This window comes from Tympanuchus pallidicinctus, unplaced genomic scaffold, assembly GCF_026119805.1.
Source record: "Tympanuchus pallidicinctus isolate F22 unplaced genomic scaffold, pur_lepc_1.0 scaffold3, whole genome shotgun sequence".
Lineage (NCBI taxonomy): Eukaryota > Metazoa > Chordata > Aves > Galliformes > Phasianidae > Tympanuchus > Tympanuchus pallidicinctus.
The window spans coordinates 92,746,421-92,763,901 of NW_026294747.1; the positions used below are offsets into that span (position 1 = coordinate 92,746,421).

Genomic DNA, 17,481 nt, shown 5'->3' on the forward strand with positions numbered 1-17,481 from the left:
GTGTGTGTCCCCCTCCCGTTGAGGGGACCTGATTTTCCCTTTGTCAGAAGTGAATGGCAGAAAATGATGGCTTCATACACATCCACACCTGGCAGGGACTTGTGCTTTTGGGTTTATTCAAAGGAAAACTGCAACTCCTGTGTGGAAGGTGGAAGAACCTGACTGGCTTCTGAAGCGACAACATGGGCACCAGTCTGGCATTGAAGGATGGGATTATGCTGCATCTGTGTTGTTTGGGAGGCACTTGTGCGGAGCAATTTGTGACTCCTTTGGGCTGTGCATGTGACAGACACACAGCAAGTGATGAAGATGCGGCTCTCACTATGCTGGGGGTGGGAGAAGGTGGGACAGGGGGCTCTTTGTGTTAAAAGTGGCTGTCATGTAACTGCAGGCTGTGTTGGGCTTCACCTGTAGGAACAACCTGTGTTTATGGTTTGTTCTGCATATTCTGAATGCTCGTGTTTGTGCTTGAAAAGTAGGGAAACATCAGTGGTAGAATGTAGGTAAGTGGAAAATAGAATGGGAGGATTGTTGATACAGTTGCTCACACAAACAACTGTTCTCTTTTCTTAAACCATTGACGGTTGAAGGTGAGACACTGTCTACGGGTAGCTTTTGTGACTCAATGGAAAAGCAGAAAGAACATATAGGAATGCATGTCCGTTTGTGCTGATGGCTCTGCTAAGGACAGAATAAAGCACAACTTCAAGTGTTTAAGAATTGAGTTCAATCAAGATCAGCTAGATCAAAATCAAGCTAGATTTGTTGTCTGCTTAAATATTTATACATCTCTGAAGTCAGCATATGAAGTTCCATTAGCAGGATAATAGCAAAACGTGTGGAAATGCAGGGCTGGTTCTGTATCTCAGGTTGTGTCAGTGCTTCCTGGACCTTGCTTTAGAAATCAAGGGGAGAGCAAGGGCAGTCAGCAGCGGAACGCATCTGACAGCCTGCACCCACCCTTCCTGTTCAAGCAGTGGTGCTAGGTGTGTATGTTTGTGTGTGAGTTAAAGAAAATACAACAGTAGATGAGAGGCAGCTGAACTCTGTGTTGGAATAACCTGGTGCGTACTGGGTTTGCCAGCAATTTTTTACAGCTCTGTTAATTCCTAACATTGTTTTGGGTCACCTGTGATAGCCCAAGAAGGGTAATACATTGCTTGCAGCGTGCAATGTGCCATAATACCATTTTATAGTTTACAATTTGGTTACAGTAGCCTTCAGCTACTTTGGTGACCAACCAAGGACAGTACGTAGGGATGGGATATATTGAAATTAAGCATGAGATAAGGAAATCTGGCTTGCATTATGTTTCGTGAACACCTAAGTCAAGGTTCTTGTTTCTACAGAAATTACAGTCCTCTGGAATGTAAAATTACTCAATTTTCTAGTATTGATTGAGTGGAAAAATCTGGCAGCAATGCTTTTAAAGCTATGTGATCCATGCTTATTTTAGATACGACTCTTTTAATGTTTCTGGGAAAATTACTTTCTTCACACATGCTGAATATCTTTCGTCTGCTTGCTTCAGCAGTTTGCAGGTAGTTTGAATCAGGTTGCGTAGGTACTTTATTTTCAATATGAAACCTTTTGGAAAATCTGGCGTGAATGGTAAACCTTAACGTGCTCCTTGTTGTCTTCTCTTGCAGAGCAGAAGTGTATAAAGCAGAGTGGGGAAAAAAGTAAAATGTAATCTATTTTTCAGGAGCGTTCCTGGAGTTTTAGTTACTTACATAAATGATGTAAAACTGCTCTTAAGGAATGTAAGGAGTAATCTGAGGAAACTGCTCCGTGCCGTGCAAACACAGTTCTCATACTTCTGTGCAGAATACAGGATGATGTTGGTTGATTTTCAAAATGCAGATTTATGGGATATCTAATGCTTTAAATGTTTTGCCTGCCAATTACTATGTAGGCTTTTGAGTTACAAGCAGAAAATTGGCGTGTGAGTAGTAGTTCAGATTAAACTCTTCTGAAGTGCTTGTTTGTTCACAGAAATTGGGCCATGGCAGTATATCTTATTCTGTTTTTAATCTGTGCTTCCATTGGTTGACCATTTCTGTCCATTTTCAGGACACTTCTCAGAGTAGTCACTTTTCTTTCCCTGTTGCTTCTTTTTAACCCTTATTTGCATCTTCTATTCCTTCTTTTTCTTTTTTTTTCCTTTTTTTTTTTTTTTTTTTTTTTACTGGTTCCATACTTTTTCCTTTTATTTATTTTCTGCTCCTGCGTCATTTTGGGTTTTTATTTTTTCACTGGGACAAGAATGTTTCCTCTTTGAGGATGATGCCTTCCAGGATGATGATGGGTGATAGGGTCACTGTTACTGGGAAAACTAAGATGGTCATGGTAGTTTACTTGGCCTTTCACTCTGATATATAAGCTCTATTAAAGACTGTGTCGTTAATTCTGAACAGTTTTTGTGGCATAGTCTAGTTTCAGTGCTTGCTGTTACTGAACCAAACCTGAGGGCTGTGTTTATAGCGATGTGCATTTTCAGTTTGCTGCCTTCAGTTTATGAGAGTCTGATTTGTTTTCAGAGGTGACAGTGATGATGCACGGTACATTTGTAGGCTTTAGGCTCTTCAGAGACCTAATTTGTGAACTGATTTACATACCAGATACTTGTACCTAATGCCTTTTTTTTTTGGGGGGGGGTCAGTATTACGGTTTTCCATAACACTTTTCTTGAGGCAACTGTCTGTGCCTTCTATAATGTAATTTCCTACAGTAGTCCTTACAATTTTCTATAAAATTAATTTACAGTGAGTCCATCTTGCAGCTGAAAGTGAATGTAAACATCCTGTGAGCTTCTCTCAGCTGCTGTGGTAATTGGCAGTGTGCTTGCTTTATTTCTTGCGGGGTTCTTTCGCATCTCTCTTAAAAAGATTTAGAGATGGTGAGCCTTTGAGGCACTTTAAGAAGGCAGATGACTTGTGGTCTGCGTGTTTCCTCAGCTGCCTGCTTCCAGGGACCTCCAGGGAAATACAAACCACTCAGAGAACCTCACACCTTGTCAAAGCTGTAGACCTAGACAGAAAGAGACCCAGCAGTATGAAGGAATGAATGTATTAGGAGAGGTGTTAAAGTACTAAGAAGAGACACACTTAGGAGCAACCCCACTTGTCTGGGAAGACAACAGTGAGAAATAAATGAAGAAAAGTGGCCAGGTGTTGTGTGAGCAGCATGTGTCTGGAAGCAAAGTCCAGGTGTGGGCTTGTTTTTTTTTCTTTTTTTCATGTAGTAATAATGATCTTAGTGTCAATAAATTTCTAGGCTGATAACTTAAGCAAATTTGTATCTCTCTTGTATTTATTTTCTTTCTTTCTTTCCTCTCTGCCTGACTGTGAACGTAAGCTTTCAATTTGTGAAATCAGGCAGTTGTTGGTCATTGGCAACTCTGTAAGTTCTAATGCCTGTGAGAAGAGAGGAATCAAATTGAGCAGGCAGATTTTCTTGGCTGTAATTCATAACAGAGCTTTGCTTTTGAAATTGGTCGTTCTTATGTTTGTGTCTACAGTTAGGGAGTCCTGTAGCATATGCAACAGAGTTTTCTTCTTTTTAAATCAACATACCAATAGATGCCATTATCTCATTCAGTCCTCTGTGCTCTCTGGTTGGTACTGTATACCTGTTTGTAAGGGGTGTACAAAATATGAAATACGGAGAATGTTATGCAGTATTTTCTCCTACTGTGATAGCTTTAAAGCTTTTTATATACCTCTGTATTTGCATTTACAGTAAGCTCTAAGGCAATATTTTTAGTAGATCTCGATTTTCTGCAGCCCTAAATTACCTTAGCTAAAATGGCATGTTAGCAAGTCCTGGTGGAGATCCAGGAATAGATCACATGCTTTCAGTTTCCACCTAGAAGGGTATAAAGAAGTTAGGTTGTTGGAATCAGTTTAAAGTATATGAAATTATGTGATATTCAGCCATCTTTGATATTGGAGAAGAAACCTGTGAAGTGATATTGTTTTTTATAGATATATAGGCATTTGTGCCTTAGATGTGCTGGAGATTTTCAGCTAAACTTGGCTGAGCACTGACGGGCTCAAAGGTGCTGAGGCTCCTCAAGTTCAAAGAAAACAGTCATATGGGGAAAAGAAAGAAAACTAGCCTGTGCTTTCTTGCTCCACACCCTTTCCGCTTGGGAACAAAAACCTATTGTATGAGCTTTATTCTTCGCAGTTCCACAAGGTCTGTGTGGAGGAAAGACATTACAAATGTCCCAGCAGTGGAGGATCATTCACTCACACACACGTGTTAACTGAGTTGATGCCAGAATCAAAGCGTTAGCAAACAAGTCTGCAGCAGTTCAGCTACTCCTACATCTTACTCTGAGCAGGCTTCCAACTGGATGGTGGAAGTGGAGGTTTTCTGAGGAGCTGTTCTGGATTTTGCTGTCTGTTTTGTTCTTGTTGATGCCTGTTAGAGCCATGATCCCATCGCCACTGTTTGTCATACAGCAGGAGAGGTGGGTGAGCACCTGCAGCTTCACGAAGCCTGGAGCTTTTTCTTGGGGGTTATTTTCTCTTTGATTTGTCACACTTCCTATCTACATTGCAGAAGGTTACCAGCACCTTTTGATACGTGTTTCTTCTGTTTCATCTTCTACTACTTACTGTATAACCATTTTTAGCAATGTTACATGAATTGAATTCTCAAACAATAGTTGACACATAGTAGCTCTTTCTAAATTTTTATTTTATTGTTACTATTATTGGTTTTTGAATAAAGTGTATGTAAACTGAATCCACACACACACATATTCGGCAGTGTGCTGCTTTTTAACAGTGAGGTTGTGCTGTGAAGTGTCTTGTGGCACTGGCCATTGAGTGATTGCATGGTGCATTGTATTTGGTGTATATTTTTGTTTGCCTTAGTGCTTTATCTAGACTGCAGTAATCAAAACTTTGCTTGGATTAACATTATTTTTTAAAAAAAAAAAAAAAAAAAAGGAAAAGAGAATGTGTTCATAGAAACAGAGACACAAGGATTTTCACTTTCTCCTCGTTCAGCATGTAGTTTAGTTTGTTTACCTACTATAGCCAGTGAAAAGAAAACTTCCTTCCCCCCCCAAGAGATGACTTGGAGAGGGAGCTTAATTTGGATGAATTTAGCTTGTCTGACTTCTCTTCTGGAAGAGCTTATCTGCCTATTTCTCTTGACTGTATAAAGAGCTTGGCTACTGTGCATAATAACAACTCCTTCACACCCTCTGCCCCCAAATCCTTAGAATATCCATAAAACGTGTTCAGTCTGTTATGTGAAAAACCAATAAATGGTATTTTAAAATAATTATGAACACCTGATGAGTTTTTTTTTGTTGTTGTTGTTCATGCCTATTACCAGACTTGATCAAATGTAGAGCTATCAGTTTAGACTTTGTTACAGCTAGGAATTAGAGTGGTGGTTTCCTACCTTCCCTACCTATGGCTCAGGGATAATGGATTGCTCACATGATTTGCTTGCATTCACAGAAGATTAAAAAATATGTATATATAGAACTGAGGTTGGCAGTTCAAGTTTAATTGCGTAGTTTGCTAGCCTTTGCTGGTCCATGGGTGATGCTGATGTCGGTCTTAATATTTTGTCACTAGTTTTCTTTGAGTTCCTTTAAATAAAATCAGCTGATTGTCTGTCTTTAAGGGACAAATTAACACTTACTGCTGTACTGTGTGTGAATTCTAAACTGCTCTCTTTGGACACTAGTTTGGGATTGTGTTGAAAATTTGGAAATTTAAATAGAAACAGATGAGCAGATAGACTTTATGGGAAGAAATGTAATAATTTGTTTAGCATAAGTGATGAAAAGGAAAACAAAAGGCAGCAGCATATGTGTATTAAAGCATGTTTAGAAATAGGGCTCAACCAGACTTTGAGAGGTCAGCCTATTCTGGTCTAGCACTTTGTTAGAGAATAAACTCCATCAGTTTTGGTATGATGCTCTTGCAATTTAATCACTTTTTCTTTTTGTTCCTCCTGTGCAGAACTGTGGACTGATTCTTGCACATGAGCGAAAGCACTGATCTGCACAGATTTTCAAAGCTCATACTTGTCCTGTTGCCTGAGTTTTAATTATTTTGGATCATATGTTAAATTTATCAGGTTATTTCTGATTGTGACTTACTTTCTAACATGGCTGCAACTCTTCCATCTTCACATTAATAGCCAGATTTCAATGTGAACCCATTTTCATTGTACAATATTTGTTATTTTTTCTTTATGTGATAGTACTCCCTGGTGAAACTACAAATCAGTGGTTTTGTTCTTTGCTGCCTGTAAACTGGGCGATACGATGCTGCAGAATCTAACTCTGAAATATATTTATGAGGAGATGCCTTTATTTTTAAGTATATGAAATTAATAGACAGTAAGTATGAATTTATGAATACGCTCAATAGATTGCAAGATTGGGATAAAAAAAGGCAGCTCTGGAAAGAGCTATTTTACATGTCTTTAAGGAGAGTCAGTAGCAAGTGTCATCTTTCCTTACTCATTAGCAGTGCTTACAAAGTCTATCCTTACAGCTTTACAGTCAGTTTTCACATCTGGCATGGGGTCAGTGCCATCACTTTACTCATTTGTCTTTACTTCAGGCTGTTACGTTTGGAGCAATACTTTGGAAGGCTGTGCTGTGCATCCTCTTGACTGCAGCATCCCTCTCATTTCTACTTAGCTAGTTACTTGTTAAGAATGTCAGGGTAGGCCTCTTTGTCCCTTGCATCTGAAGAGGGGCAAGGCTCATTTCACCCCTTTCTTCCCTCCTAGACCTTGGCCTCACAAAGCACCTATGTCCAAGTCAGCAAAGAGCATCTTATAGCCTGTCACTGGCAATTGGCTGCCCTGAGGATCACAGTGCTAACTTGTGCAGCCTTGAGAGAGTTAAAAGGATGGGATTTGTTTCTGCTTCTGTTGGCTCCCTGGGGTTTCTTTTGATATCATTTTGTCCCTTGAATAAGTAATAAAATATCCCAGAGTTCATCAGATTGTAGATCTGAAGGAATCAGGGGTCTTTTCAGATACCAGACATTCATTTTCTGGAGACTACAGTACATAGTTCAGGAGCACAGGCAGACAGGAAGTGACTTTAAACAAACAAAAAAATTTTTTTCATGATCTGAGACTTTTGTTGTACAATAAAACATTAGAACTTATGAAGCCAGATTTCCCACTTGACCATAAAGATATTTAATTTCAGGAAAGCAGTATGTTTAATTTTAGAAAAGCAATGTATTTATGGGTTTTATTTTAGTATCTGAACTATATACCTTACAAATACATAGCTGGTAACACTAATATGCATAATATTTGTTACAAACATCATCTTAACTTTGCTGGAATTGCTGCAGATGTTGTGTTGTAATGGTAGTCAGTATTGCAGGAGAAAAAGAACTGCTGGTGTTTTGTTAGAAAGCACTTCCACAGATTTTTCAAGATCTCCTTCTGGTTGAGCTTCTGTGATTGCCGCTGTTTGAACATAGCCCCGTCCTTTACCTTTTTAATGTAGGCTGGCAGAGTCTGTGTGTTTTTTCTTTGTGAAATACCTCTCAGTGATGGAGAAGCCTGGTTGCCTTGTATACTTCATTGCCTAGATCTTGATGACAGAAGTGTTTGATCTTGTCTGTCAACAGTTTAATCTAACTGCAATCCTTTAAAAAAAAAAAAAGTAAATGTCTGTTTACTTAAATAAAAGATAGCATCTAATTTCATTGCTCCATTTGTGATCTTGGTATTATTAAAGTGGACCTTTGGAATAAAGGGTCAGGAATGCAACTTGCTGTCAAAGCTATTGTTTATATTGCTTTCTTCCTACAAGTTGTTGTTAGAGTTTGTAAGATAGTTGTAGGTTGTTTATTGAGTTATAGATAATTCCTGTTAATGGTACAGGAACAATTTTTTTAATAAAAGCAAGAGATTTTTTATATATTCAGTGATAATTTTTTCACTATTAAATGAGAGGCAGAATCAGTATCTTTCATGAATATTGTGTAAGAAAGCGTAGATTTTGAGTTGCTGAAATAATACTTCTAGTTGTTTCACAACTACATTCATTATCATTATGAATAAGGCAGAAGAAACTAAGGGATAGCTGGAAATAAATTGCTTCTGGAAATTTCTTGAATCAACCAAATGTCACGTATAGAGAGTGGTCTCTAGATCAGGTTTGTTGTTGTTTTTTAAATGTGCTGATAGATTCTGGAAATGGCTTTTGCAGTAGTTTTCTAAGAGTTAAAGACTAATGTTAGGTGAAATGAGAGGAGGTATTTAGTGTGGTACAGTACTACCACATAGTGGAAAAGGTATGGAAGACGTAAGGCGTGGGGAGTTCAGATGGGTTATTGTTTTTTTTCTTTTGAAGAACCCTCAGAAGCATTTTATAGCTGTTGGAAGTACCTGGTTGGCCAGAGCCTGACTCTCCCCGTTTGCAGGAAGCGCAGTGCCACATCTCACAGCTGTTGTTTGAGGCTGCCAGTGCTGAGTTTTGTTCCTCTGCTTGACTAACATGCACTCTGTGCCTCATACTTGCTCCTTCTTTGGTGAATGGCCAACCTGAATAAAATCTAGCCAAAGAGAGTTGTTATGGTATGAAGACACTGAATATTTAGTTGCGAGTGTTGTCTTTTGATATTTTGTGGATTTAGAAGTGAGACTGTGGAATAATTCCTAAAGTTAGTCTTTCACTGTACTGCTTGGCCTGATTCCATGTTGTCACCTTGTCCTACGGTGTCCCCCTGGTTGTTCACTGCTTCCCTTCTTTGGTTTCATCCCTCACACACCTTTGTCTTTTTGTTCTTGAGCAGCAGCCACCATGGGCTGGCCGTGCTCTGCTCTTCTTCTCTGCTCTGGGGATCCTTCTGTACCCAGTAAGATCTGAGAGGAGAGCAGAGCTCTATGTGCAGTAGAGCAGTGGTTCATGTCTGTGAATCCCCAGAAAGAAGTAATAAAATCCTGGGTTGAGGTTCCTGTGCGAGTCTGTTGGCCATTCACAGTGGCCTGAAGTCCCACAGGGTTGAGGCCCACGCTTACAGAGAAAGCTGCCTGCACAGTTTAGGGCAGGTGCATCTGTTCCTGTATCCTTTCCTGAAACCTTCTTCATACCTTGTCAGCCCTTGTGAATTTAGGAAAGGATGGATGAGAAGTCAATCTCGTATATTAGCTGGCCTCCAGCTGTGACTCCTATGAGAAAGATGAGTAGGTAAAGCATCCTTTCCTGACATCTGCTCCCAGACATTTGGAGCTGAAGACGTCTTTGTGCTTAGTAATCCATTGTCAAAGACCAGGTTGGCTTTTCTAAGCTTAACACTGCTTTAACATCCTATGGCAGTTTTTTAACAAAGTGCTGTGAGAAGTGCCTTTCTGCCTGGTTTTATGTGGTACCTACTTGTTTGCTACCTAACACACGAATGAAGGGATATCAAGTAAACAATTGTCTTGTCCTTGCTTTCTGTATTCTATGTGAGTCAAAAGGTGCTTGTCATACTTGATCTGTGTCATCTTTTTCTTTTCCAGGCTAAAGAATATTGCTGTATTTAGTTGTGATACTAAATTGTATTGTAATTTATTACTTTTGAGTGTTGTCAGCATGAAAGATTTAAATGCCACTAATTGGTAATGGAGGATTGCTGTTAAAGCCATTTACTTTCCCTTTGAAGAGCTGTATAAGGATGTCTTTGGTGGTGATAGTGCTTGTTGTGTTGGAAATGGTTGGCATTAACATCTTTATTTGAGGCTGAAGGTCTGTTAGAAATTTTTTTTAATATGTTATGAAAGTCTTTTTATGTTACTGAGGACAGAAGAGGTTGCTGATTAGTACATCTAGCTTCTAGCTATGGTTGAGTGCACTTCTTTGCATATTAACAGAATAAAATGGCGTGGACATTGCACAAAGCTGAAAAATATAGTAGTAATGAAGATGCTTTTAAAATAATCTGCTCAGTATTAAAGAATGAGGAAAGACCTTGTTTTTATAAATGCGATGTTAGGTTTTTGGATTTTCAGAGTCTTGTCCAGTACTCATGCAATGGATTACTTTACCCAAATTTTTTATTCCTTTCACTTTTACAGTATGTGGGGGTCTTCCAGGTTGTCTCCATCAGAATCCAGAAGAGCCAAGAAGGCATTTCTAGCCTTTAGGAAACATGTGTAAGATAAAATAGCAAGCTCAGTTAGCTTCCTGAAAATATGAGAGCATCAAATGCTTCATCTTCAGAGAAGAATTCAGTTGAGGATTAAAAAGTTATTGAAAGGTTGCAGTGAGCAGTAAAAGGTAAAAATAGTCACAAGTTTTTTGCTCCCACAGGATTGATACAACAGCACTATCTCAGAAGGAAATCCCAACACTTTGACACTTAAGCTGCTGAAAATAGAAGTGTTGCAACAAATCTGGTAGATTGATGTCTTGAGTCTTTGTTAGGGTTATGTAGGAGTATCTTTTCTTTCTTTTTTTTTTTTTTTTTTAATTTCCTTTGGAAAATCAGGTTGCCTTGTTTTATTTCTTCCTTGTTCAGAACTTTCAGGCTATAGAAGAGAGGGAGAAACCTTTGTTAGGTTTTTCAGTTTTTTAACAACAGCTTTTGTTAGGCTTCTCAGTCAGATAGCTGTGGTGAGACAGTGGAAGACCCTTCTATTGTTGTCATTCTTGAATTTTCATGCTCCTGTGTCTACTTTTGTGACAAAGTTCAGTGCTTGAATCATAATATTTTTGAACATCTTTGTCAGAAATGTTATCTTTATGCTTCTAATTTTCAGGTTATTCTACTTCTTGCTTTAAAATGTCCGATCACATGCTGTTTTTCTTCTACCTGAAAGTGATGAGCATTCGAATAACAGGAATAGAACATAACGTGGATTAACACTGTCTTACGTATGGAAGATAATATTTCCGAATTACTGAGCTTAGTGTCCTAAATGGTAGTTTAGAAATCTCTGTCTCACCAAAATAAAATTTACCATTTCTATCCTGGCAGTTGCTGATGATTTTTATATTTATGTTAATTAAAAAAAACTCAAAACCGTAACTACCTAAACATAACTATCTCAATCCTATACTTTCAGTGTGGTCAGCTGCAACAAGTATATTCTTCTCTGTCGAATCTCAAATTCAACTCTGCCCGTGGTGGATATATATAACATTTTCTATAATCACTTAAGGGTGGAAGATGAGGGCAGATTTTAAAGGAAAAAGCCTCGGTTAAAGGCCTGGCTTCTAAAAATTAATTTGCAAACCATTTGCCACAGATCTAAGAACCTTGTATTATTATTTTTAGTTAGGTTATGGTTTTAGATTTATAATACAGTCTGCAAACAATCCCTGCATGCATTGGAAATATTCTGAAGTGAATAATTAATTACTGAACTTAGTGTGAATCTTGTTTTGTTTCAAGTAAAGTTGGTAAAATTACATGATATTATACCATAAACTAAATGTGTCTTTTCCAGAGAAAACTCCACTTTGTGGTTTAGCATGATGCCTAATAGTTCACCATGAAATAGATTTTGAATATTAATTCAATAGTTTCTCATAGTACTTCACTAAACGTGCTTGAGGCTGGGATAATACCAAGTATTTTCTGATGCTTTCTGTTATGATAAAGTGTAGCTGTTAAAAGTCTAAATAGTCTAAAATAAATACAAGTGAAATTGTTTTGTGTATGAAACAGAAACACAGAGCCATGTTATGTTTCCTTCTGTTTGGCTGAGAACTTTGCTTTTCTTTTCTGTATCTTTAAACTTTACGAGAGTCAAAATTATTTATAGTGAAGGTGACTCCTTGCTCTTCCCAAAGTGAAATGAGTGATTTGGGAATACAGCCTGCATCTTTGAAAGTTGATGATTCGAGTCAATAGCCTCAAAGTAAATTGTATGCCCTTCTCACTTCCGTGCGCGGTATCTTATTAAGATCTTACAGTATCTTGTAGCTACTTGCTAGTTACAGTATGGTATTAATGGTACTCAAAAGTCGTTTAGTATTCCTGTACAGCAAACGATGCTTTTTCTTGACGTTGCAAAATATGTGTAATTGCGTAGTTTTTTATCTGCTTATTGCTTCAAAATGCATATAATACAGTTCTTTACGCTAGAAAGGCATTCCTCATAACCCTTCCTTATTTTAAACGTCTGATCTGCAGCACTTCTGTTTCTTTTGCATACTTCTGTTTTCTGCTTTGATCATAGCCCAGGTAGGCTCTTCGGTTTGTGTACTTCTTTGTTCCAGGAATTCTCAAAAACATGATACAGAGTGAACTCTTAGGTCAGTTGATTTCAAAACCTTGTGTAATTCTCCACTGTGCAATTGTTTGGACCTTCCTCTTTTTAGTTATCTAGAAGACATAGCTAAGAGGCTTCTGGAGGCCCTTGTGGGTTGTTGTCTTATGAACAGTATTGGCCCGGCACTGATCAGCTCTTTACCCTTCATGACTTTCCCTATCCCCAAACTGTGGCTGTATTTAGAGCAAAATCAGTAGTGTAGAATATTTCTGCCCATAAAGTTAATTTCCTGTAAACCCTCATGAAATTATCAGATTATCCTTGACCTTCCTGGGACTTTGTAGCTGACTTTTCTTGCTTTGTTGATTTCCTAGTTGTTCTAGACAGCGCGCGCTCTTCTGCTTACCTCCTATGTCCTTAATTTCTTGTGTTGACTGTAACAAAACTCTTTGAGATGAAGTATGTGAAGTGCATATTTTGCATTCCTGTTATGTTTTCCCACAGCACTGTCTGACTCTTAACATTCTAATATCACAAAGTCTACAAAACTGTGAAATTAAAAAAAAATAATAATAATAATAAAAAAAAAAGCATAGCTTGTGAAAATTAACTGATTTGATTTTATGCCATTCTGCATACGTGCCATATTTTCAAGTTCCTGGCATAGGAATATATGAATACATACAAAATTTAAGTTCAAGTGGAGATTCTCAGATATAATGATCCAGAAGGGGTTTAAGAGAACACCACGAGATGGAAGAACATATGATAATTACACAGACAGCTGTTATGGTGGGCAGATAATGTTAGATAATAGAATATTGATAATGCATTTTAGTTTTTTATCAAGTTACACCTTATTGTTTTGTTTTCTTGATTTATATTTATGTGATTAGCAGAGTTAGCAAGGTGCCAACATTGTAGTTGAAACTTACTCTCTTAGCAGCTATTTAATTAATTCTGGAATTGATTGTTTAATGCTTAGTTATATTTACAAAAAAATGTTAAGAGCTCTTTAAATTGATCCTATACTTTACTTAATCTGTTTGTTTCAGCAGTTTGGGAGTGATTGATTACTGATTTGTGTTAAAATAGAGGCCCCACAGGCTTTGTCTGCATTCTTTAGTATAGCAGGAATCAGGAGTGCAAAACTTCTATTTGTCTGACTATGAAAATCTCTCTGGAGAAAAGAAGCTAGGATAAATAGATTTACAGCATTCTCAAAACTTACAACCAGATACAGAGCTGTGAGGAGCTAAAGTATGTGGGTTAAAAAAAGAGTTCTAATAGTTAGAAATCCTTAAAATACTGTTCTTGACAGACAAGAAAAGAATCAATTAAAAGATCTTAATTTGTTACAGTATAAAGGGGAAAAAATAGTTCTTTATTAGTACAGGCCAACAACTTGGCAGGAACTTAAATATAAGTCCAAGGGTTCTGAAGCCAGCGGCTGGAGAATGTTAGCAGATTTCTGTGCTGGTAATGAGGGGAAAGGCAATGATTTCACAGGCAGCTGAGGGCAGTCACACTTGCATTCTTGAAAGCAGTTACTGGTAAAATAAAGAGTTACATGCAATAATCAGTATAGATATTTTAAATGCTAATGTTGCCTATGTTCTCTTTGCTAAGTGGTAGTGTGTTTTTTTGAGAGCTGGTGAAAGATATTAAGGATTTTTGGTGGCTGATAAGGATGTTTTTCAGGCCTTGGATAATGTGATGGAATGAGGCAAAATATTTTTGAGTCCTTTACCTACAACTTTGGCAGGTCATAAATGATTTCATCACGATAAAGGAGCATAAGTATTAAGTACAGTACTAAGTACAACGCATACCAGTACTTTGTGCTGTGTTTGTTCATGCTTTCCTCCTGAAATGCCAGTATATTTATTGCTGGAAAGTGTCTTGAGAGATCCTACTGAGAGAGGCAGTTTTTGAGCAGCAGCAAAATCCCTCTGTAATTTGTCAAATTGCATCTTCTCTTAAGGTAACATGTATGAAATTTATTTGGCATTTCCTATATCTCTGTTTGAAAATAGTTCTTTTTTCTAGTTTTTAAGATTAACTTGTTAATATAGTCACAGTAATATGTTGTTTTCATATAATGCATCTTGTTTTCCTACTTTAAAACGAATTTCGTGACTGTCTCAGGAAGAAAACTCCACTTTTTTTCCTTATTACAGTGGGAAAACAAATAGGAATGCCATTCTTGTACCTGCTACGTTGAAGAAAGGGAGAGAGGCAACTCTTCAGAGAAATTAAAATATGTGGATTTTTGTCTTAAGTTGTAGAACTGCTCAGGAGTCAGAAATGTTCTCATCCATCAACGTGTTTATTAACTGTATGAGAGAATTCTGTTCCCTCTGTCTGTGGTTGTTCTGAATGTTATGTCAGCTGCAGCCTTGCGAGGCAGAAATTGTGCTGCTTGAAACTTCCTTATTTCCATCTCTGTTGTTCGTGTTGCTTGCCAAACTTGTTATTTGTTTTAAATCAGCAATGAAAAGCCGTTTCTGCCTGCCTCCAGGAAATCATCAGTTTAATGCAATTTGTTACTGTAAAACATGGTATGAAATGTACTAGAATTCTGGGAGGCTTGGAATTAAGACTGTTACTGAGTATGTTGTTATCTCATCCCACATCTGACATTGTATTTCAACATTCGTAGCAACCGATTGGTGGAAGGTGACACCTCCTAGGATTTTGTAACTGGTTTGTTTACATGTGAGAATTTCAGAAAAGCCACCATTGCTTAGGTGTGATATTGAGCTGTAACTTTAACCACTAATACTAGACAAATTCAGAAATTCATCAAGTTATTTTGAAACTTCTTGTAAGAGGTTATGTGCAGATTTTCACATCAATATGTTCTCCTTCAATTGATTCAAATCTTATTAGGGATGAGAAGCTTTTTGCACTGCATGATGTTCTGAAAGGTCTTGAGTTGTAACTTAGAGAAATAAGGTCTCAGAAATCATTCTCAGAGACAGAACAGTAATCAAGGATGCGTTTGTTAACAATTACTGAAGGGAATCCGGTAGATTTTCAAACAAAAGGAAAGAAGCACTCAATAAAAAGGCTGTCTTTTCAGGTGGCTTCATACAACTCCTTTGCTTTGAATTCCATTCACACGTTATTTTTTTTCCCTTTTCATTTCTGTGTGTGAGGCTGCAGGGAGTCTTTTCTGATCTGCTTGCTATTTCTGTTCTAATAGGTGACCTATGTTGCTAGCTCAGAACAATAAAAAGAATAATGTAGTTTTATTTTTTTACCATATGCATAGCTCCCTTTCTTTTGTTGTACATCTTGTGATGTCTGTGTATGTTTTGTATCGCTTTCATGACTCTGTTTTTGCAATCTTTTATTTTAAAAGGTAGCAGAATAAAATGTGTGTCATTTTCTGGGTCTAAGCTCATAAGGTTCTACTTAGTGCAATGGGCAGGATCAACTGAATAGGCTACTTTGGTAGATAGGTGTTATGGTATATGATATTTGTTTAATTTTTGAAGCTTCCTGTCCTATAAAGTAAATATTTGTAATGTATAGCTTAAAAGATTCCTTGAGATCTTGGAACCATATTTATCTGATTAATCATATCTGATTTACTTGTAAGCTACCCTTCACCTGTAACACAACTCTTCTGCGTTGCTCAAAGCCTGCTCTGTCCTCATGAACTGTGCTGGCAGTAATTTCACACTGACTTCAGTGAGTTTCTGAAATATGTCACATCAGTATCCACACAGAGAGTTTGGAATTCTAGTGTCTCCATCTTGTTTGTCTACATTGTTTAAATATCTGCTCTTTTTTACCCTCATTCACTATTTAAGTATAATCACTTTCTGTTGTGTTCTTATTTCAATGTACAGTCTTCCTACAATTTCTTCCACAAAGGATTCGTCATTTTAAACTGTGTGCTATTCAGTGCTTCCAGCTCAGGCTGCCCAGGGCACCATCCAGCCTGGCCTTGAGTGCCTCCGGAGATGGAGCATTCACGGCTTCTCTGGGCATCCCTGTGCCAGGGCCTCACCGCCCTCTGAGTGAAAAATTTCCTCTTAACTTCTAATCTAAATCTCCCCTCTTAGAGTTTAAAACCATTTCCCCTTATTTTGTTCTTTTATTTATTCTCCTTCCCTTCCATTCACCTCTTTTACCTGTATAAAAGAAGCTCTTATTTCTGAAAATGATTGGAATGATTTGATGACTTCTTTGTGTGGGAGAGAGGAAGATTTTCTTCACTCTTGATGCCTTTTTTCTCTTTTCAAGGAGTTCAAGCTGGCCTTTTATTAACAGAAATTGCTTGCTGGCTGAATTCGTTAATAAAGTTCTTGCACTGAATGTAGGTACCTGTGGCTATCTCGTGGTGGGTATTTAAATTATTCCTTCGTGCTCTGCAGGACGGGGATTGTGGTTTGTAAGAGATGAAAATGAACAAATAACCGTTCAGTGATTGTATGTGGTGTTCAGAATTGATGAAATCCAGTTGATCTGAATGGTCCTTAGCAGATCATTCTGAATAGTTTGAATTGGAAAATATTCTGCAAAGTGAAGTTCTGAGTGTTCAGCTCTGAAAATCACCGAGAGAGAGTTTATGCCACAATTCCTGGTCAGGATTCAAGCTGTGTTACTGCCATGTTTTTCTACTGATTGTAAGAAAATAAGATAAAAACTAATTCTATTATTTTCTTGAGTTTTTTTTTCTTTTGATTGTAGAACAAAGTTAGAACATTAGAATTATGTATAAAAACAAAAAACTTAAGGAAGGTGACCTTGTAAAGTCTGGTTGCTTAGACTGGTGAAATCTCTGCCTGGGGGATTCACAGACTGTGATTTTGTTTACAAGTGAGAATTAATTTGTTACTTTTGATAGGAGCTGGAGGCTTTGAACTCTGGGTCTCTGTCAGTACCTTGGGGAAAAATGTCTCAAGGCAAATATGGAGAGTGATCTTTCCTTGGGAGATTGTTGGGCACTTGTATTACTGTAGTCAGAAAATAAGCAAAGTCTAGAAAAAACAATCTGGACTGTGACTGATTAGACAAAACAAATGGAAGCTTCAAGCTTACTGAGGAAAAAGATTGGAACTGCTTTGGCAACACATCTGTTGAACAGCGTGGTAAAAAGACACTTAATTTAGGAATCTGAAATTCTTTCTGCTGCTTGCAGAAGCATATGCAGGGTTAGTATCAAAGTGACGAGAACGTAACACCAATTCAGCTTCTTCTGGGAAGTTTCCTTAGTCAGATATTTGCCCCATATAATTGCTTGCTCTGGAGCAC

At 37.7% G+C, this 17,481-nt stretch overlaps 1 protein-coding gene across 2 annotated transcripts in view; it reads left to right on the forward strand.

The window, feature by feature from the left end:
- Positions 1-17,481, forward strand: part of PLCL2 (phospholipase C like 2) — a 99,188-nt gene that overhangs the window by 1,390 nt on the left and 80,317 nt on the right. The gene's annotated exons all lie outside the window — the stretch shown is intronic.